Source organism: Tupaia chinensis, unplaced genomic scaffold (genome assembly GCF_000334495.1).
Source record: "Tupaia chinensis unplaced genomic scaffold, TupChi_1.0 Scaffold000515_1, whole genome shotgun sequence".
Taxonomy (NCBI): Eukaryota; Metazoa; Chordata; class Mammalia; order Scandentia; family Tupaiidae; genus Tupaia; species Tupaia belangeri.
Window position 1 is genome coordinate 6,358,246 of NW_006160028.1, and position 10,157 is coordinate 6,368,402.

Below are 10,157 nucleotides of genomic sequence, written 5' to 3' on the forward strand. Positions count from 1 at the left end.
GGTGTGAGTTTAAGCCACCAGGTCCAGGACTTGAACCACAGTTGACTACATGGGAGTTCAGCAACATAGCCATTAACGCTAACTGCTGGTCCCTCTCTTACTTATTCATCAGCACTGACTTGATCATTATGGAGCTAAGTACTAGTCTAGAAGCCATGGCATGAAAAAGACTACATTATCTTTAGATCTGTTTAGTTTTTCCTGTAAGTGTTGACAAATTATAAAATTTAGGAAAAGCCTCTCTTCATTCTACTTCTCTTTCAGAAAAGTACAGCCAATCACAAGTTCTTAAGCACCATAAAACAAATTAGAACATTAGACATTTTAATTTACTGTTACTATTATTTAAAAGTTTGCTTATTCCTTCTATGAGTAAGAGAGATGAGACGAGAGAGACAGCGTCCCCACCAGGGTCTTGATGCTGTGATGTGCCCCTAACCTGTATCTAGCCCTGATCAGCCTGTAGGTGTCTGGCAATCTCAGGGAGATCTCCAGGCTTGAACCAGGAACCTTTTCATGTGGGATTGTCTCAGAGCACCATGGTTTACCTTCCCATCACCCTCTGGCTCCTAAACAGCCTTTTAATCTGAAAAACTACAGATGTGTTCTTTTTGTTTCGTTGGTTTCTTTTTTTTTTTTTGGAGAGGTTTTTTCACTATAGGGGGCGTGCGCTCGCCAGACAGACAGAGAGACAGAAAGCGAGAAATCACCCCCCAGGGGGGATGGTCATGCCGCAATCCCTTCTCCTCTATTCTCCTCTCGGGATCTTGGGCACACACGCACATGCGCCCGGCGTGAGTTTTAAGCCACCGGGTCCGGGACGCGAACCGCGGTCAACTACGTGGGAGTCCAGTGACATAGCCATTACGCTAACTGCTGGTTCCCTGTTTTGTTGGTTTTTTGATAGACTTGCTATGTCTCAATCCTCCTGCCTCAGCCTCCCAGGTAGCTAGGACTATACATGGGCACATCTGGCTTTTAGGGAGGGCCGGGAATCAAACCAGGGCCTCCCATGTGACCTCAGCCTGCCAAGTGGCAGTGTCAACCACCATGCTGCCATGGTGGGGCCAATACACAATTGTTGTAAACAATGAAAATAGTACCAAAATGTAGGACACAGAAAATTAAGTGCCTCATAATCCCACATCTCAGAGATAAGGATTGTTATGTCTGCATTTATTCTCCTGAATCTTTCTATACAAATCCTGACAACAATAATAGCACCAGTATCCAGTCTTCTGAAACTCGTTTTTCCCCCTTTAACAGTGTATCTTTCTGTATCAGTACACATCGGTCTGCCTTATGCTTCCCCCTGCTGCAAAACCTTGCTTTTACCTGACAGCACAGTTCATTAAGCAGATGGCTGTGGGCTTACAGAAGTGTAGTTCTTCTGTTGGGTGATCTTTCATTATATGAGCACCTCAGTGGTTTCACCGTAAGACCCACAGAGAAGATAACATTTTTTTGGTGGTAAGAAACAGGACTATCCCATCTCTCTTTCTCTTTAAAAAAAAAGAAAGAAAGAAAGAAAGAAAGAAAGAAAGAAAGAAAGAAAGAGAGAGAGAGAGAGAGAGAGAAGAGAAAGAAAGAAAAAGAAAGAAAAGAAGGGTTGTTTGTTCAGCAGCTGCAGCCAGGCTGCGTTGGGGTGAGGCCCTCGCTTCATCTGGGGACTAGCACCGCGTCCGGCAGCGCCCGCTCCGCGCGGGTCCTCACCATGGCCTCCGTTTCTGAGCTCGCCTGCATCTACTCGGCCCTCATCCTGCACGACGACAAGGTGACCGTCACGGAGGATAAGATCAGTACCCTCGTTAAAGCAGCTGGTATAAATGCGGAACCTTTTCGGCCTGACTTGTTAGCGAGGGCCCTGGCCAGTGTCAACATCGGGAACCTCGTCTGCAACGTAGGGGCAGGTGGACCTGCACCAGCAGCTGGCGGGGCTGTTGCCGCCCAGCTGAAGAGCAGAAAGTGAGCGAAGAAAGAAGAATCTGGAGAATCGGATGATGACATGGGCTTTGGTCTTTTTGACTACATCTATTTTGTAATATGTTCAATAAAATGCTGGACTCGAGATGAGAGAGAGAGAGAGAGAGAGAGAGAGAGAGAGAGAGAAGGAAAAGCTTTCCAGATGAAAACTATTCTTATTTTTTAATGGCCTCATATTTCTTTTTTAAAGTTATTTTATTTAACTTCATTTATTTTTATTATTTTAATTTGACCAGAGAGAGACAGACAGAGAGAGAGAGGGAAAATGAGAAAGCAAGCCGCCAGGTCTAGGACTCAAACTGTGGTCGGCCATTGGGGAGTCCAGCACTTTGAACCACCATGCCACACGACGGCTCCAATGGCCTCATATTTCTTAATAAATGGTTCTCGTTTCTTAATAAGTGGTTCTTTAAAAAGTCTTAATAAGTGGTTCTTTGAACTACAGAGTCATCCTACATGCCTGTGTCGGCTAAGGAGAAACACAATCGTACTTTCCATGTGAAAACCTGGACTGAAAGGTTTCCTCGATGTTTCCTATTCCTGAAGACCCGGCCTCAATGCCTCCGTCTCGATTTGTCCTCCTGTGTCCTTCCTCACCCCTGGCAGCCAGCGCAGTGTCTGCTGTGCGTTTCCACCGCTCGCGTCCCTCTGTCCCATGGACTGTGTGAGGCACTGTAGTAGAGCCCCCCTCTCCCTCGGGAGACTTTTAGACCCTTCAGGGTAGGATTTGTCCTTTTACCCCTGGTGCCTTGCACAGTGCCTGGCACATCACCCGTGTTTGCCAGATGTCCTCATGGGGATGTTTAAATGAGTAATATTGCAGAACATTTACTTCTCAGTATTTGCAGGATTATGTACTTCGTGCTTTACTCAGACACTTGCTTTCCCTCCTGCCCCCTTGTGGCCACTTCTGGTATCACCAGGAGCTGGACCGAGTGGAGACTGCATGGCGCCAAGCATCTAGTGAGCGGGAGGAAAGCAATCACTGGTGAAAGCAGCAGCTTGCTATGGCCCACAGGGAGGAACGCTGACTGGAAGGCAGGAGGCCTGGCTTCTGGTCCCAGCTCTGTTACTAATTTATGCACTCATTCGCGAACCACACACATCCACACGACATGAACGAGTATATAAAACAACCACGACCTGTTTGGAGACGCAGTGGTGAAGAAGTGAGACGGTGTCCCAGTTCTCGTGGCGCTTACCTTCCAGAAGAGAGTCAGCCAGCCAGGAAAATATCGATGAGAGAGTAAGGTGACATGACGGGGGTGGGGGGGGACCTCAGGAACCGCTTCTCTGAGTACTGACATTTTAGCTAGATGGCAATGATGAAAAGGAACCACTTAACCCCTGATCAAAGGGAAGAGTGTTCCAGAAAGAACAGCCAGAACAAAGGTGGGAACAGACTTTATTGTTTTGAGGGACAGAAAGACCAGGATGGCTGGAATAGAGAAGGCAAGGAGGCAATGAATACAGCAAGGTCGGCAGAAGCCAGACCGTGTTTTACTGGGAAGAGTATGAATTCTATTCCAAGTATAATGGAAACCACTGGAAGGTTTTACACGAGAGCATACAAGATCGTTCAGGCTGCCCTGTCAAGAATGGGTTATAGAATGGTTTGGAGGGATCAGCTGTGTAGCCGTTCCGAAAACAGGTAAGTGGCAGCTTGGACTATAGTGTTTGTAATGAAAATGGAGACAAGTGAATGAATTCGGAGATGAAGCAGACAAAGCTTGCTGATGGATTAAATATGGACAATAAGGTAAAAGGGCAATCAAGAATGACTCCTCCTAGAGGGCCAGCCAAGTGGTATGGTGGTGAAGGTGGCTGGATCCCATGTGACCAACTGTGTAGTTCAAGTCCTGGACCAGGTGGCTCAAAAAACACACAGGGTACGTGTGTGCGCCCAAAATCCTGAGAGAAGAATGGAAGGTAAAGCATTGGAGCATGGCCATCCCCCGTGGGAGATGCTTTCTCACTTTCTCTCCTTTCCTTCCTTCCTTCCTTCCTTCCTTCCTTCCTTCCTTCCTTCCTTCCTTCCTTCTTTCTTTCTTTCTTTCTTTCTTTCTTTCTTTCTTTCTTTCTTTCTTTCTTTCTTTCTTTCTTTCTTTCTTTCTTTCTTTCTTTCTTTCTTTCTTCTTTCTTTCTTTCTTTCTTTCTTTCTTTCTTTCTTTCCCCAGCAAGTGTACGCCTCCTATAGCAAATTAAAAAACAAACAAACAAAAACAACAATGACTTGAGACCAGCAGGTGGCGTGGTGGTTAAGGTGCTCGACACTCCCACACAGCCAACCACAGGTTGAGTCCCAGACCTGGTGGCTAGCTTTCTCACTCTCTCTCTCTGTATCTCTCTTTGGTCAAACTAAAATAAAATGAATGAATAAATAAATAAATAATTATTTTAAAAAAAAGAATGACTCCTAGATTTATGGATAGAACAACTGAGTGGATGCCCATGCCCATTCCTGTAATTAAGAAGCCTAAGGAAAAGCAAGTTTGGGAGAAAAACTCAAATTCCTTATGGGTAAATTACGTTTGAGTTGCCTATTGGACATCCAAGTGGAAATGTAATTGGATTCAAGCTGTAGGGAGAAGTCAGGGCTCGAGAGATCGGAGAGCCATCAGGACATAGACGTCTTCACGGCCATGGTACTGGATGTGGTCACTAAGGGAGAGCAAACAGGAACGGAAGAAAGTGACACCCAGGCCAGGTCCCGGGGACCCACCGACCTGTAGAGATCGCTCAGAAGAGAAGAGCCAATAAAGCAGACAGGAGAAAAGAAGGACAGTGGGCTGCCACAGAGCCAGGGGGAGAATTTTTTTGTTTGTTTTTTAAATTTATTCATTTATTTTACATTTATTCACCGAACATCATCATAGCATACAAAATGCGATTTCCCATCCAGAATACACTGTATATTGGCTTAGTCATATATGTTATCATCAACAAATAATTTTCCATTTCTTGTTTCATATATATATGAAATATATATATATATAAGTTTTTCCCCCTATTTCTCACCCTCTGCCATTTCCCACCCTCCTCCCACACTGTCTCTGGTATCTGCAGTTGCTTTCCATTCCTTTTCCCCCCCACCTTTTACTCATTCACAAAATATCTTAATTAATCTAACTACTTTCTATAGCAAGTTCAGCTGATATATACGTATCTGTGAACACATGTGACTTTAGGCATGAAACTCTGTAAATAGAATGAATATACTATAATTGTAGCACTGAGCTGAGGCTATATAGCTTACCGTGGTCATTAAATAGATATTTTTAAATATATTTTTTAATTTCAAGAAAGGCAGTTTTAGCTTTAATAAATCAAAAATTAAAAGATGTTAAGAGAACTTTGCTGGGAACTAGCAATTAGCATAATGGCTATGTCGCTGGACTTCCACGTAGTCGACCGCGGTTCACGTCCCAGACCCGGTGGCTTAAAACTCACACCGGGCACATGTGCGTGCGTGCCCAAGATCCCAAGAGGAGAATGGAGGAGAAGGGATTGCGGCGTGACCATCCCCCCTGGGGGGGTGATTTCTTGCTTTCTGTCTCTATGTCTCTCTCTGTCTGTCTGGCAAGCACATGCGCCCTATAGTGAAAAACCTCTCAAAGAAAAAAAAAAAGAGAACTTTGCTTAAGACTTAAAACCAGAAAACAGCATAGGATTCTATTCAAATAGTAGATATATTGACCTGTTGACAACTTGAGAGGAGACAAAAATCCTTAACTTCGGAAAACAAAGCATAGAAGATTAGTCACGTTTTAGTCAAAAGTCACAAAATTCTTTTTTTTTTTTTTGAGAGGTTTTTGCTATAGGGCGCGTGCGCTTGCCAGATAGACAGAGAGAGACATAGAGACAGAAAGCGAGAAATCATCCCCCGGGGGGGGTATGGCCACACCGCAATCCCTTCTCCTCCATTCTCTCGGGATCTTGGGCACGCACGCACATGCGCCCGGCGTGAGGTTAAGCCACCGGGTCTGGGACGTGAACCGCGGTCGACTACATTGGAGTCCAGCACCACAGCCATTACGCTAACTGCTGGTCCCAGAAGTCACAAAAATCTATTTCACCAGTTCAGTCTCATGTACTTAATCTATCTTCTGTTGTGGTCTGATTTTTCCATTTAAGTTCTGGAAGATAACACTCAACTCTGGACTCATCCCTACCATTAATCCGGCCATTTTCTTAGTTATTTTTGAACTTTTATTTCTGTGTATCTGACTTCAGCTGTTTGGCTATGGTTCACTTAGACCTGTCTAAACACTCATTGCATGGAGGCTGAGCAGCAAAGTGATGAGGTAAAAGAAAAAAGATAAGAAGACAGAAAGAGGGAAAAGAATAAGAGAGAGAGAGAGACAAAAAAAAATGTATTTACTTATTTTTTCAAAGTAAAAAATGAAAACCGCATGGTGTGAGTTCTCAGCTCCAATGGAAGCGTCAGTCTTCTTCTGAAGGCCTGCCCTTTTGCCTCTCCTAAGTGGGAGAGAGGAAAGGGGATTATTAGCAAGATAAAGGAGGATCTCAGAGCCAAGAAAATACTTTACCTTAAAAAATTGAAAAAAATAAAAATTTTTTAAAATGGAAGAGACAGAGAGAGACAGAGAGGAGGATACAGGGGAATCATACCACTCAAGAATGGGGTCTGGAGGGTGACTTCTCAGCAGAAAATCTTCATTTCTATTAGTGCCTGAAAGCACTCGTTCTCAGCTCCAATGGAGGAGTCTAGAAGAAAAATAATTTTTTTCCCAGACAATAGATAAATTTTTATTGAGCCTTTTAGTTTACAATATAAGGTAAAAGGACAAACAGATCTCAACCAATAGTTATAGGAAAATATTTTCAACTTTAGGGATTTATAAAGGATTACATTTTTCAAAAGTTGAGATAAGTTAGGAACAAACTTTAAGTCCTTGAATTTTCCAGTTGAGTCTTCCCTTACAGGAGTAACAAGCTCTAATTTGTTACATAAGTTTCCTCAAGGCCAAGTTTTATTGTCGTCATGTCTTTAGATCCGAAGAACTGGCATTTCAATCGATATCCACTAATTCCACTTCATAAAAGAGTCTCGCATTTGGTGGAACTCTGGCAGCAGGCTGTCTTTCCTCTCCATAAGCCCATTCTGGTCCAATCTCCAGTCGAGTCTTTCCTCCTTTACTCATAGTCAAAAGTGCTTCATCCCATCCTCTGGTAGCTTTGCCTACTCCAGCCTTGAAACTTAAAGGCTTGGCATCTTTTTTCTTCTTTGAACTTGTTAGAATATTAGTATCAAAAACAGTCCCGTCTTGGGACCAGCAGTTAGCGTAATGGCTGCGTCGCTGGACTTCAATGTAGTCGACCGTGGTTCAAGCCCCGGACCTGGTGGCTTAAACTAACACTGGGCGTGTGTGCGCGTGCTCTAGATCCCGAGAGGAGAATGGAGGAGAAGGGATTGCGGCGTGGCCATCCCTCTGGGGGGTGATTTCTCGCTTTCTATCTCTGTCTCTGTTTCTCTGGGGAGCGCATGCGCCCTATAGCAAAAACCTCTCTTAAAAAAAACAAAGCAACAACAACAACAACAAAACAAACCAAAAAACACAGTCCGGTCTTGTGGTGCTTCTGTGTACCTGCAGTGAACAACATCTCCCTTTTTGGGAAAGTTGGTTTTATCTCCCTTTTTAAGAATAGATTTAGTGGGACCAGCAGTTAGCGTAATGGCTATGTCGCTGGACTCCCACGTAGTCGACTGTGGTTCGCGTCCCGGACCCAGTGGCTTAGAACTCACGCCGGGCGCGTGTGCGTGCGCATCCAAGATCCCGAGAGGAGAATGGAGGAGAAGAGATTGCGGCGTGACCATCCCCCCGGGGGGTGATTTCTCGCTTTCTATCTCTCTGTCTCTCTCTGTCTGTCTGGCAAGCGCACGCGCCCTATAGCGCCCTATAGCGAAAAAACCTCTCAAAAAAAAAAAAAAGAATAGATTTAGTGTATTTTGGTGGACCCTCATCCTGAGTCTCTCCAGAGTTGGCTTCTTTGGGTTTATCTTCATTAAGCTTCACATTTTTCACTTGCTCAGATACTTAAACTTTCAGTACCCTTGAAATGCTTGCTTTCAAAAGATGTTTCCATGCTGTAACCAAATGGTCCTTGGTAGCTGCCTTGGCGACATTTTTATTGTTTCCTAGTAATTTATGTTCTGTTAGAAATGAATCTGAACCATGTCTCTGCAGAGACTTGATAATGTCCTTCTCGGGCAACCGCTCCACGGTCCAGGCCCACTGGGGAGCACCGGCCGCCATCTTCCCCCGCTGCCACTGCTTTACTCGAAGAAAATGTTTTAAGAAGGAAGGAAGTATTAGATTTTTCTGAGAGGTCAAAGAAGATAAGAACAAAAACTGACCATTGGACTTAGCAACATGGAGGCCGTTGGTGACCTTGACAGCAGTTGCCTCTCCGGAATAGTGGGAACAGAAGGTGAATTTCAGTGCGTCAAAGACAGGAAGAGAAGAAAGCACTGTTCTTCCAATTTGGAGGAAAGTAGAGAAATTAGCTGATAAGCGACATAGGAAGATAGCCCAGTAGAAGAGAAATCTTGCCTATGTAGGAAACGGGTGGAGATGGCAAAAGCAATTGTGCTAGGAGAGAGGAAACAGGATCTAGAACACCAGGGAGGTGCTGGCTTTTGAGGGGACCAAGGATTCTACGTTGTAAAAGCAGGAGGAAAGACAGAGAGCGGGCTCCCAGACCAAGAGAGCTACGCGGGTTGGTGGTGAGAAGAGGGGTTTTCTCTTTGCATTATGTTGGCCAAGTCACTTGTCTTGATGAGATGTGTTGGCAAAGTGGGTCTGCTCCGATCATGGTGGGTGGGCTTCCCTGAGCCCGCCGCTGCCTAACATCTGCCTCATTCAATGAGCGACGCAGAAAGGTGCAGGAGCCAATCTAGAATGAATGCACGGAACAGCTCCTAACTGGAAAAGTCCACGTCAGGTCCCCCGAGGTACTTTCTGTGCATTCCAATAGCGCTGGCCATCGCCACACCCTGAAAGACATTCCCATCAGATGCAGACACCGAGGGAGAGGGGAGGTGGCCATGCACCTTCTCTAAAGTGATGAAGTCAGAATTTAAATCCTGATCCAAGCCCATACTTTTTTTTTTTTTTTTTTTAAATAGAGAGAGAAATTTTTGCTATAGGGCACGTGTACTCACCAGAGAGACAGAAACAGAAAACAAACCGTCACTCCCCAGGGGGAAACGGCCACACTGCAATCCCCTCTCCTCCATTTTGCTCTTGGGATTTTGGGCACACACATGTGTCCGGCATGAGTTTAAGCTACCAGGCCTGGGACTCGAACTGTAGTTGACTATGCGGGAGTCCAGTGATGTAACCGCTAAGCCATCTGCTGATCCCCCATTATATTTTCTTGCCCTAGCAGGGAGAGAGGGAGGAAGGGGTTAATGTCCTCAGGTTACCCATCGACCTTTACAACAGAGCAGGGATGACACCAACTGCTCACTAATTCCTGTAGCAGCTCAGAGGCCAGGCCACCTGGTCACAGAGGTGAACCCAGTCACACGGTCCACGTCCTGCACTGCCATCCATCAGATTCCAGAACCAGGGACATCTGCAGCCACTTACAGTGCACTGGCTCAGTCTTCAATTGAGCTATTGTAGCCTGAAGCTTTTCCAGATGTTTACCGGGAAATAATCTTTGTCCAGTTTTGCAATCCAGTCTAAAGCAAGGTCATCCTTATAAATACACAGAAGGCCAGCAGGGCCACCTCCGCACCTTCCCCTATGGACGAAATTCAGGATTTTCCAATGCAGTGGCAGCAAGGTTTCTGTTTGCTCGTTTTCCTTCTTTCTAATTTTCTCAAATGATACATCAGTGGGAAGAGCAAAGGTCTGGATATAGGAAAGTGGAGCTCTTTGTCCTGCCTCTTTCACTGCTTAGCTGGTTGCCAGGGTCCAGCCTCGGCGTGGGTGGGTTATCTCGATGAAGGCGGCGAAGGTGAACAGAAGACAGAGGCCTCGATGCTTTCTCATGCACGTCCTATGCCGGACACCCCTCAGAGGTCGCCCTCTGAGGAGTGACAACTGCTAGGAATTATCGTGCGTTTTTATTGAAAATGTGTTACATACAAGTAAATGGGAGAGGGGCTACGTGTTTCAATTATCAGCTCATAAAGTCTTTTA

The 10,157-nt window shown here is 45.2% G+C and overlaps 2 pseudogenes; one reads left to right on the top strand and one right to left on the bottom strand.

Annotated features, from left to right (window-relative positions):
* The first annotated feature begins 1,675 nt into the window (after window positions 1-1,675).
* Window positions 1,676-1,969, top strand: LOC102494823 (60S acidic ribosomal protein P1 pseudogene; annotated as a pseudogene).
* A 5,047-nt stretch (window positions 1,970-7,016) lies between these two features.
* LOC102501720 (peptidyl-prolyl cis-trans isomerase FKBP3-like) lies at window positions 7,017-8,261 on the bottom strand (annotated as a pseudogene).
* Between the last annotated feature and the right edge of the window lie 1,896 nt (window positions 8,262-10,157).